This window comes from Scaptodrosophila lebanonensis, unplaced genomic scaffold, assembly GCF_003285725.1.
Source record: "Scaptodrosophila lebanonensis strain 11010-0011.00,11010-0021.00 unplaced genomic scaffold, SlebRS2 tig00000024-arrow-pilon, whole genome shotgun sequence".
Lineage (NCBI taxonomy): Eukaryota > Metazoa > Arthropoda > Insecta > Diptera > Drosophilidae > Scaptodrosophila > Scaptodrosophila lebanonensis.
Genome location: NW_022060538.1, coordinates 11,663,791 through 11,674,759, shown reverse-complemented (window position 1 = coordinate 11,674,759; position 10,969 = coordinate 11,663,791).

The window sequence follows — 10,969 nt, the reverse complement described above, 5'->3', positions numbered from 1 at the left end:
CGAATTTTGCTCTTCTATTATTAGCAGTTTAAAGTTCATGGTTTCATGTTTTGTTAAGCAATATTGATTTAGATTTAACGAATTCCTTAGGTTTTTAAGTGGGCATTCAAAAATGGCTTTGTTTTGTATAACATACTTTGCTTTGCTTTAATTAAAATAGTGCAAATTATTAACCTGACTCGATGAAGTAGCTGTTTTCTTTAATTAAATCAATAAGCATTGAAAAAAATTCAAATTTCTAATTTGCAAAATTTTGTAGACCTAAATAGAACTACATATGTTTTTTTTATTCAGAAGCTGAAGCTTTTGAAGAATTGAGTTTGCGAGTTTTATTTACTCAGATTAGATTATTAGATTATTTATAGATAATATAATATATAATATATAATATATAGATATATATATAATATATAATATAATATATAGATATAGATATCTATAGATAAAATGCTATTTACACAATAACAAACACTCTGATTTAGAAGATATATAATCTGCGGGCTCGCTGGAAACTGAATTCTTTTGTAAAAAGAACTCAATAATCTAGAAAAATTTAATAAGAAGAACAGTTGATTTTGTTTTGTCATCTTCATCATCTATGAAGAACTGAAAATTCTAGACATATTTAATTCGAAGAATATACAAAAATACGAAAGACTTAATAGTTGATTTTTTTTTTGTCATCTTCAACATCTATGGTGAATTAAATGCAATCTAAACCATATTTTACATTCTAATTGAGTACTTAATTAGCCTAGTATGTTTTCTCTACGTGTAGGGCTATACTAAACGCGTGTACTTAAGCTACCTGCGCGTTGAGCAAACTCATCTTGCTTATCTCCGACGCCGACGGTTTGCTTCGCAAACTTGCGCTACAAAGGCAAACAGTGAGCTTAACCCAAACACCAGGCAACTTAACACCAAAGACATCAAGGGGTTAATACCACAACGGCGACGCGTCGAGCCCCGGGGCCGGGCTGGCCCGTGAGGCTGTGCCTCTCAGCCTGAGCGTGCATGGGCGTTGCTGCTATCGTAAATCGCAGTGGGTGCCGACGTCGACAACTTAAGTTGCCAACGCAACCACCCCGAACGTCTTTGCTAACTTTTGAAGCGCGCGCGAGAGATAGATAGATAGAGAGAGGGAGAGAGAGAGAGAGAGAGAGAGGCAGAGGGAGAAAATGAGAGAAAGAAGTGCGGAAGAGTGCGGCACAGTGGGCCCCATAGATAAGTGGGGCTTATCTATGTAAAAATATTTACATTTCTGTGAATTTTTATAGCCGCAATGCTTCTTCGACACGAAATTTGCTAAGGTCTGGAATACTGCCACTACTCGTAAAGTCGGCCAGCTAAGCGATAAGTTGTAGAAAATTGTATCACGGCATCTACTCGAAATAAATTTGTTAAAAATAACAACAAGCAACAAGCAACTTAATTGACAGTAGCCCGAAAATAGCCATAAATGTTTGTAAATCAATTAGAACATGCCAATAATAATTATTGTACTTTTTCTGCACCAGCTCTGCGGCTAATTGGGTGTGAACTACACGTCCGATTATGGAGCACTATTGGGGCCAGGCCTGGACGGGTAGGGCCGTGCTGTCTGACTTTTTTGCGCTTCGCATATTTTTTATGTTCTGTCCCGCTATCAAAGCCAAACAAACGTCCGAGGCACTCAGCTCGTCGCTTCGTGTGCTGCCTCGCACTCTGTCTCTGTTCCTTTAGTTGCAATAAATTTTTATCTAATCTCAATCATAACAAAATAAAAAGCATTCAAAGGCAGAATAAATAGTTGTAAAAAAATTCATAAATTATAAGCAGCAACAGTTGAGGGAGAGAGAGAGAAGAAGAAGCAAAAAAAATAATACGAAGAGAATTAAATTAAATAAACTACAGCTTTATGAAAACAAAAATCGAAATGCAATTTAAAGCAATTGTTGGATGAGCGCACCACCTAAGGCTATTTATTTATGAACAAATGATTTTATTTAATTTTATTTAATCGTCGCTTGTCACTTTCCATTTTGCACTTTCGCTAGACAATGCCCACACACACCTGTGTGCGTATTCTATATATTCGGCAGACAAATCAAATTGAAAATTTATACTTGATAATACCGCTTGATCTCCACTTGATTCCCACTGGATTAGTGCGGCTGTAATTTTAAATCGCTTTTGCTTTTGTGGTTGTGCCGCGTATTATTTTCATAACACAATATTAATAATCATAATTTAACTTTAAGCAGATTTATGGCGACGCGCAGGCATTGTTTTTTTTTTTTTTATAAATATATGCAGTATATATACAAATAATATATGTACTTATATTTATTATATTATGATTTTTATAGATTATTTATGGGCGTTTCGCATTCGTTTCGACTTTGATGTGTTGAAATGAAAAGTTTGCATAAATTGTCGTTGTTAACTTTTATTTTTATTGCATGTTGTAGTGTGTGCCATATATTTATCTTAAATTATATGCCATTGGTCCCATAAATAATCAGTTCGGGTTCAAAGTTGCGCCCATCATTGTTATATGGCTGTCAGTAGCATCTGAAATTCTTCTGTTCTTCTTCAAATTCTATTTCTCTTCATTTTCATTTGAGGAGGCGAAATTTATTTACATAATGATTTCTGAAGACAAAGCATGCTCGAAATTATTTTATTGTCATCTTATTGTGGCAGCTGTGCAGTTTTTGTGGTAGACCTGCCCCATAGCTTCTCTATATATGTAGTATATATAGTATTTATATAGAGGTGTGTATATGTATTATCATTCGTGTGGTGCGCGTGTTGGGCAAATACGAAAGGTGCCAAGTTCCAAGATTCTCGATGTTTTGCCAAGACTTTCAGCATGTTTTCACATCTATTACATTATATTGTTTTATTTTATTTGAATTAAAGTTTACTGCTTAGCAGCTCATGGCAGTTTCTTTATGGCTCTTTCTGTTATTTTGTTTGTTTTTGCCAAAAAAAAAAAGAAAAAAACGAACAGAACTTGTTTCTAATTGTTTAGAGTGACGTCAATGGCTAATTTGTTTAATTTACTCGCAGGCCCCATTCAGAAATGTTTTGAAAACAAAGAAAGTTTATGACAGTTGACTTATTCTCCCCTCTGAGAAGTTGTCACCTGCGTAGCTGTGATTTATAAATTTCTAAAAAGCTTAAATGAAATTTCTTTCTGCAAATTCTGTAGATGAATTCTAATTGAACCCAAATAGGAATTGGGCATGACAATTAACTTAAAATTAATAATTGACACTGTAAATAGTTCAATAAACAATATCAGACTCTTTAATTTATATTGCTAAAGCTTAAAATAATATGCATGTACTTGTATAACTAAAGCTGCCCAAAACGAAGTTTAGTTGATTTGTCACCGACGGATGAGTTCAGAAAACCATCGCCTATCGAGAAGTTAACCCATGCTCTAAGCAAAGACGGATTTCTACTACTCTTGCAACTCACATACATATCTTTGGAAAAATTTAAAATTTTAAAAATAGATCTTTTAAGCAGTATTTTAAAGTCTCAAGTAATTTTGTTAGCTTTCTCTCCTCTATTGAAATAACTAAAAATGCATATACTCGTATAGTAGATTTTAATTTACATCTCACAACAACAATTGTATTACCAAAATTTTCAAATTGTTATCTGTAATTATTTTCTTCATAAGTGATTTATTAAAATGCATTTTTCAGTAATGGTATATTTTCGAGCTAAAATACATGAATTTTCAATTATTTTTCGGTTATATTATAATACAACTTTTGAATAAAGTAAAAATTGTTTAAAGAATTTTTATATACGTTATCATTACATGAATACAGATTAATTTATAGTTAACAGAGTAATAGGAGCAACTTTTTTGCTGAACATTTAGCTACTTAATTGTTAATGTTAATGTCCATGGCGTGTACCCACCTTTGATTTATGAAGGAAAGATTAAGATAATCCACTTGTTAGCGCCGTTCAATAGGCAGCTGACCCCGCACAGATGCCGTCGTCAAAGGCACACGAGATCTTTTATTTAAAACTTCTTTGGCATATATTTTGGGCATATATTGTAGGTAAATAAATGTCGCACTTTCTGGCAAATGTTGTGCACTGGGCAATAAATCAAATTGCCTTTATTTTGGATAACATTTGTTGCATTCACAGGTTTTGGGGAGTGCGGCGCAATCTCTCAAAAAACTGTCGTTGATGAAATGTTGCGTGGGCTGCAGTAACGATTATAAATCTCTTGGAGCACGAATTTATAGATCTCATAGATATCTTAAGTATGTTTGCTGTTGCAACAGAGTGTTGAGTGTGCGTTTGTATAGGTGTGTGATTTTTGATTGCTAATCAAGTAATAAAACATTTAAATGCTTTTTATAGTTTACACACAAATTTTGATTTTATTATTGTTATTGTTGTTGTTTTTGTTGTTGAGACACACGCGTAAGAGCGAGAGCGAATGCGAGTAGTATGTGGCTCAAATAAAAATCACAGTGATTATGTTAGTGATTAATTTTAAGTAACTCATGGATATGTTTTTAATGCGACTTTGATGCTAGGTGCTGTTGTTGTACACAAATACACGCTCACTTGTACACACACTTGCTATATCGTGCTGTTATTTTTGCACACAGACACACACACTCGCACACAAACAGTCGGCTGTTGATTCTAAATCCGCGTCGGCTTTAGTGTTTTAATAATTTAATCCAGCGCGTAATTAGGGTAAATATATAGAGACTGAATGGCTGGCTGGCTAACAGACTGACTGACTGACTGAGTCAATTGGTTGTCGCTGTCGCTGACGCTTTAGATTTGGCTTTGGCTTTGGCGTACACGGAAACACAAAACGGAAACAACGCGTCTGCACCCGTAACAGGACGTAGCTGAATTGAAAACGTGTGTCGAAAAAGTATCTCTTGGATTGTGGATTGTTTGCTGCGGCGCAGCGAGTGCGTGCGTGCGGATGCGACCTGCAGCGCCAAAACTTGGCATAAACACACACACAAACAAACACTTTGTTACAGATAACGAGCGGCGTGCGCACGGCAACAAACGAGCGAGTAAGAAACGACAACGACGACAACAGTTTCTCACACGACCGGCAACACAACGACAATGACAGCGACTGCGATTGCGACTGCGACTGACTGAATAACGGAATTTGATTTTCCCAACTAAATGCGAGCCACGCACCACGGGCAGCCACTTATGGGTGCCACAGCCTGCTATCTTATCTGCCAGGGAGAATAGCAAGCGACTCCCTAGGCGAATTGTAGTGTGTGTGTGAAAACGGCAAGGCAAATGCCAGCAAGTAGCGAGTGCCATAAGCTGGCGTGTGTACGAGCGAGAGCGAAATTGCCTTGAGCAGAATGTTGACACACCCCCAAAAATGTTGCCTGTCGCAACAGTTTCGGGTGTGAGAGTAGCAGCGCCTATGCGTGAGTTTTTGTCTCTCTCTTTCTCTTTCGTTCCCTCAAGCCTGCGTGTCTCACTGTCTGTTTGCAGGTTTGTCTGTCTCTCTGCGTAAGTGTCTGCTTGTGTGTGTGTGTGTGTTCGTTTGTGTGTTTACCCTGCGCCATTGCTGGAGCTGCTGCTTTTGCTGCTGCTGCCGCTGCTGGTGCTTCAACAGTTTCCCTACCTTTGAAGCTGCTGCGCGCGCAACACCAACACCAACTTCCCCCCCTTGCTCTCATACCGCGCTCACAACACTACCAATATTACTGTTTCTCTGCTCTGTTTATTATTTGGCTGCTGCTGCTGTTGCTATTACCATTGTTGTTCTTGTTGTTCTTGTTAGGTGCTCTTGAGGGTTTGATTTGTACTTTTGTTTGGTCCTTTGTGTGCGATGCTGCCGCTGCTTTCCCTCTCCCTTTCCCGCTATATGCCCCCCGTTGTCCCCTACCCGTTGCCATTACGTACGTGCGCGCCCGCAATGTTCATAATAATAAGGCTACTTGCCTGCCAGTTTTTGAGGGCTGGCTGTCTTTTTTACTGGGTGTCAAGGGCGTTTTGTTATCCCATTATTCTGCGTTAGCCCGCCATTGTTGGCACTGCTTGAGGCCTGCCACGACCACTGCCACTGGCGGCAGTGCCTCGGGATCTGCCTTTGCCCTTTCCTGCTTTGCACTCGATTGCGCACAAATAAATAAATAACTGTTCATTTTGACGTATTCTCCATCTCTATATGCGTTCGTTCTGACTTTGCCTCGCCGCCGACTTCCTTTACTCCCTACCCTCTTTGCTCATTTGCTTGATTTGTACACTCTGGCAAGAGATATTTTTTTCCAGATACGTGGCTTGGCTCACAACAACAGCAACAACAGCAACAACAACATCAACAACGACAGTAGCTACAACGAAATTTATTAAAATTCACAACAGCTTTTGTGCAGTTCATATTTTCTGTTTTTATTTCGCATTTGCCTGCCTTAGTTAAGGGTTGGGAGGGGGGCGTCGAAGCGCTTATATTTATATAGAAATATTTTATATGGACTAGCAGATGTTGTTTCGGCATTACAAAAGTTGAGCAATGATTGTTATTTAAGTGCTGTATGTAATGCATTAAATATTACACATACGCAGTGCTGGACTCTACAAGTTCGGAGACATTAGCTAAGCACGTAACTAAGTTTCAATTTGTATTATCTATTATTACACTGTATACTTAAATGTATATATTCAATCAATGAATGAGCGCTTACATTTACGTCTGCTCTTACTACCTATATTCAATAAAATAGTGGAAATTAAAAACAATTTGATACCACTTTTAAGTGCCTTAAGCACTTAGACACTTTCAAGTTGCCTTTCGGCAATTCGTCTTTGAAGTTTTCTGTAAGGCACGAAACAAAAAACCGAAATAATATAAAACTGTAGCACCTGTGATTAGCAGCCACTTCTCGGAATGTTATCACTGCAAGGCTAAATGCCCATCAAGTAGTTGCATATGTCGCTAAGTAGATACATATATGTATATGTAGGTATACGCACGACTATATCGAGAGAATGATACGACATGTTCTGGTGTAAAGTCCATTCCCTAGAGTATACTTTCACTGGCAACAGGCCACCTGCTGAAGGGCTACCAAAGTCTAATGGTTTTCCCTATTTAGTGGTTGATGCCGTGCTCTGCCTGATCTGGAAGGGTTGCGACTTGCCACAAAGTTTATGTTTATGTTTATGACTATGATTTCAGCTCTAATGTTGCGAAATTACATTTGTGTCAGCAAGGGGTTAACTGTCAACCCAATTGGCCTAGTAGACTAAGTCCATTTGATCGCAATGAGAAGAAATGTAATCAACAAATACAGCAGGAAGAATAACATTTTACAGTTTATATTCTGTAAACGGAATTTATTTACAAGTATATAGCTTCTTGATATGATCTATATAAGTAGCTTTAAACTTGTTGCTGCGAAACTAATGATAAGCTTTTAAGAAATTTTTAAAGTTATAGTAATTATTTAAATTCTTTCTTAAATTAAAATAATTTTTTCAATCTCCTAATGAAGAGTTTAATTAATATGCTTAAGATTTACAGCTAATAAAAGAATAAATAAAATACGGGTCAAAAACACATTTATTGGAGTAGTAACTATTCAATGAATAATAATATTTTTTATTTCATATGATTAATATTAAATCATAATAATAATTCTTAAACGATTTTTCTGCTTTGATAATGGCTGGTTTTCTACTTCATAGACATTTAAATATATACTATTTAAATGAACGTGAGCTTTATTTTTTAAGCAAATAATTTAAATAAAATCGTTCAAATAGAGAAAGAAAAGCTTAAGTTCTTTAAGAAATAAATCCCATTATTGTTTACAATATTATAAATACTTTTAAATTGATATAATACATAGATAAATGATTTAAGTAAAACAAAGTCCGCTAAGATTATACCAAATGCACAATATATATAATTACTACATATCTATTCATTCATTATATTCTTTCACATTTATCCGATATGTTCAAGTATTAGCATGATACAAACTTTATTAAACACCATTTATGGCCAACAGCTTAAATGAATTCTGCTCTATAGAGAATAATGATGAAGTCAAATCGTTGGGTATAACGTAATTTCAGGCGTTGTAGAAGTGGAAAATTTAAAAGGTTTTCCTGTACCTAACAACTAAATTTGGCGCTGATGACATGATTTTTATTTTCAATACCAGCCTTTGTGTTTTACCCAGGAAACCTGGGCCCACATATTCATTAAAAAACAAATTGCACTTTGACTTACTTATGATATGAAAGGGGGTTTCAGAAATTGTTATCTGGCAATTAGCCTGACACACACAAAATGGCTGCCATTGTTGGCGACATGACGCAGAAAATCAATTTTAATTAGGCCTGCTAGCAATTTCGTTGGCAAGTATTTTTGGAGAGAGTTCGCGTGTCAAGTAGCCGGGACGGGGACTACATCCTTTGATGCCGAACAATACAACTTAATGCCAAGCATTCATGAAGTCGCACGTAGCAAAACGCACGCGGGCGCCCCAAAAAATTGATATGCAAAGCACTTGAAGAAGGCGCGGTGAAAGTAGCGCCAAGTAGTTGCCACAAATTCTGTCTGCTTGCCACACTCTTGATGTTGTCCGTGCCTCCGTCCCTGATTCTGTTTCTGTCCCAGCTACGGCTACTTTGGCTGATGTTCTTGTTGTTGTCACATTTCCCTTTTCTCGAGCGAAGAACTAACTAAAAGTTCACAGGTTTCGGCAACAACAACAGCAACAAAAATAATACAGTAGCAGCGACAGTTCCAAAGTTCAGGAGCCATTGCTCAGTCCGCCAACTAATCCGCCTAATCCCGAAACATGACGAAATGAAATACGATGTCGCTCTCCAGAAAAAGCAGCAGCAGCAGCAGCGGCAGCGGCAGTGTTGTTGGTGGTGCGACGCCTTTTCCCGCTAGGGAGCAACCGTATGCCTAGTTCCCCCTTGGGCTCCCCCCTCCTTGCCCGACCACCAGCTACCGCTTCAGCGACCCTGCCATATGATTCCGCTGAACTAATTTCGTATGCCTTATATGCAGGGGGCGGGCGGGTAGGCTGCCAGACTGGCATTGTTTGAGTCGCAACTCTTTCTACAAAATGGCGACTGGCATTGATTTTGTTGCGTGTCAAGGCTCTACACTCTTCCTTGGCAACGAAAGAAGTCAATTTTCAGGATTTGCGAACGGCTTTGTTGGCCTGCCTTACATTCTTTAGTAAAAATCTCTATGAAAAGCACTTCCCACAAGGAGTCAATAAACTATACGCACACATTCTATCTATACACATACACGTATATATAAATACTATGTGTGTGGGTGTGTGTATGTGTGTGCTTTCATGTTTTGCGTGCGTGGTTTTCAGTTTGTTTGTATTAGCTTGGCGCAGCATGTCCTTGTTGACATTGCCGTTTTACGAACCAAAAAAAAAATACAAATAAAAAAAAAACAAAAAAAAAATAGCAAAGCGAAATGCGAAGCAAACTGGCAGCTAAAAATCATTTGGATTGGTGTGGCGCTTGGGAGTTTGGAAAGAAATGCGCGATTTACTTGCCAGATTTATGTGTGAGTTCCACTTTTTGCCAACAAGTTCTTGAGCAGGCATTTGAAATGGGCCAGCATGGTTGTCTAGAAACATGGGCGTGCTTAAGTGGAAACTACTTATAATAAAAAGAGAAAAACCCAAAAAAAAGTTTTATATTCTCTTAGTTGTAATTGTTAATATACATATATACATATAGTATTTCTATAAATTTAAAAGAAATTCATGAAATTATATGCTTATTCATATTTCCGTTGCATTATTTTTCGTAGTGCATTACAAATGAAATGTAAAATACTTTATAGTAAATGGTTTTTAAATATTTTTCAAGGGAAATACTCAATTGAATCCTTTAAGAATCTAAACGCAACCAAACAGTTAAAATTTTTAGGTATTTGGAGACAATTATATTTATAATTGCTTTAAAATTATGATTAATTAAAACTTGAACTTTATAAAATTATATTTGACTATACTACGAGAATTTATTAATACAATTATATTCGTCATCCAACTAATCTTTAGCGACGATCCCAACCAAAGACAATGATATTCAAATCCAATACTCACTCTTTTCAATTATGTGGATATTCTGAATCAAACGAAAATTCTTATCTAATACAGTCTCAATAACTGAGACGATTAAATCCATTCAATATTTTGCAAGAAATGTGCATTCTTTTTGAATCTTCAACGCACATCTTGTCTATTTACTGTGCTGTGCAAGTGCGAAAATAATATATTAATTTATAATTTATCATAGTTCTCCAAGCCATGAGTTACTTATTTTACTAGCTACTCTTGTTGGCTGACAATGTTATAAGTGCAGAGTATAAGAAACAAGCACAAATTTGGTTAAATTTAATTAAAATTAGATTAAATTTTTAATTTAGTTTTTATTATCAATTCAAATAGATAGATAGATAATGCAATTTCCCTAATCAATTTTACATTATTTAAGTTTGAAATAATTTAATACGAAATGTGGCCTAATATTAAAATTTTATAATTTCTTATCATTTTTTAATGCATATTAATATTTAATAATTTGATGAAGCAAGAAAAAATTTAATTGCTTCTCATTTTATTAAATTTGCATTTTATAAAATGTTCTCTAAGCATCCCATTTTTACATTAAAATCAATATCAATGCAACTGTTACTAAAAAGTGAGGCATAGTTATAATTGAACTTCATCTTTGTAATAATAGCAAGAGAAATTGTATCTCATGCTTTGCGCTAATTAATTAATATCCCAATCAGACGTGCCTATAAAAACAACGGCATGTCAAGCCGCAGAGGGAAAATCTGGAGAAAAAAGTGAAACGTCAGGCAGTGTCCACAGCAAGTCCCCAGCCAGCCCTATCCACCAGCCACCGGCCACGTTGTCATCAACATCCGAGCATCCAAGCATCCAAAGCA